Source organism: Eretmochelys imbricata, chromosome 13 (assembly GCF_965152235.1).
Source record: "Eretmochelys imbricata isolate rEreImb1 chromosome 13, rEreImb1.hap1, whole genome shotgun sequence".
In the NCBI taxonomy this organism is placed as follows: domain Eukaryota; kingdom Metazoa; phylum Chordata; order Testudines; family Cheloniidae; genus Eretmochelys; species Eretmochelys imbricata.
The window spans coordinates 16,048,825-16,050,845 of record NC_135584.1 but is presented as its reverse complement, the minus strand read 5'-3'; positions in this window follow the sequence as shown (position 1 = coordinate 16,050,845).

The following is a 2,021-nucleotide window of genomic DNA, read 5'->3' as shown; positions in this document are numbered from 1 at the left end:
CTTGGACCTACATGATCTACTACATGTAAAATTGCGCTGGTTTAACTAAAGGTATGATTTTGAACTGATTTAGTTAAATTAGTGCAACTTTGTGTGTGGATGCTCTTTTATTGGTTTAATCCTGATTTATATCCAAATATAAATACAAACCAGGAGTAAACCAATATATAGCCATCACACTTACAAAGTTCATTCTATTACTGGTTTTAATAGAATTCCCCCTTTTAAGTATAGGGAATATTGCTGGATCTGGTAATATCTCTAAAACCAAATGAACTTTTTAAATGTGCCCAGTGTGTTGCACTAGTTACACTAAATAATTTTAAACCAATTTAAATCAAACTGGTGCAACTTCTTTGAGTATACAAAGCTTTAGAACTTGCATGACGCTGAGATGTTTGAGAGATGGATCAGTCTGTGAGTTGGTTCCTTTTCTGGGCCTGCCGCTGACAGAGAAGATAGGTTTCAGAGTAGCAGCCGTGTTAGTCTGTATTCGCAAAAAGGAGTACTTGTGGCACCTTAGAGACTAACAAATTTATTAGGGCATAAGCATCCATGAGCTACAGCTCACTGCATCCGATGAAGTGAGCTGTAGCTCATGAAAGCTTATGCTCAGATAAATTTGTTAGTCTGTAAGGTGACAGAGAAGAGTGGCCCATAAATTCCAAATATGTAGCTCTGTTCTGTAATAATGACTATAAACTAATCTCATGCTCCATGGCTTCAGCTGGTTGCCTGAAGGGGATGAGAAGGATTTTTTCCTCCCAATGTACAATTATAATCTGGGAGAGGAAGGATACTGGTTGGGGTAGATCAGTGATCATCTGAGGTGGTATCAGGAATTGTGTTTTAGATGCCTGGCTGGTTTGCCCCGCTCACCTGCTCAGGTGATCCTCAGATTTGGGGCTCGGAAGAAATTTACCCCCGGTCACATTGGCAGGGATCTTGGGAGTTTTTCACCTTCCTCTGCAGCATGGGGCATGGATCACTTCCCAGGATCATCTTGGCATGTCTCACCTAATCAATTCCCAGCACTGGATGGGCCTCTCAGGGCATTGGCAGCAGTCTGTCCTCTGCCTGTGGCACAAGACAGTCTATTTTTCTGAGGACTGAAAGGCTTTAGTTTGACTGAAGTAATTTGGCCCAACAGGGCTATCTGAGAGAAATTTGATGGCTTCTGATGTGCAGGATTTAATGGTTATGATTTAATGGTCCTTTCTGGACATAAACTCCAGAAAACTATGTGCAGGAATCCCTAAAAGTGAAGGGCCTCACAAAGTTGATTATGTTTATTTGTAGTTGAAGCCAATCCTGATCTTTGGTGGGATACTACAGCCCTTATTTCCTTGAACACAGTCTCACAGCACCAAGAGGAGGCGTATTCTGTCCCCGTCCACATATTCCCAGCCTCACAGGGGTACTTTCACCCCGCCCCCCATAATCCCACTATAGGTGATACACTGTGGCCCTCATAATCCCAGAATTGTGGGGATGAGTGCTTCTTTAATCCCAGTACCGGGCGGGGTACAATGCCCCCCACAATCCCAGCACCGGAGGTTACTGTGCCCCCCACAATCCCAGCACCGGGGGGTTATTGTGCTCCCTGCAATCTAAGCACCGGGGGGTTACTGTGCCCGCCACAATCCCAGCACTGGGAGTTACCGCGCCGCTAGGATTAATCGGATTAATCGGGCGGTGTGCTGAGTCCCCCACACAATCCCAGTTCTGAGCGTGGGTCTTTACCTACAATAACCTCAGTAGCAGGAGGGGACTGACACCTCCCAACCCCCCGCCTCGCGTGCGCCCTCCACTTTGGAAAGCAGGCGAGCAGGGGCTCACGTTGGACGCACGCGCACTGGCTGCAGGTGCGCCAACGCTTTCTTTCCCTCTCGTTCGCCGGGCGACAGGTGCGCATGCGCGCTCGCTGCAGGTGCACCGAGACTCCCCCCTCCCTTTTGTGAGTGTCAGGCGCGCATGCGCTACCTGCCCCTAGCCCTCTCCTGGGAGCGGCAGGTGCTAGG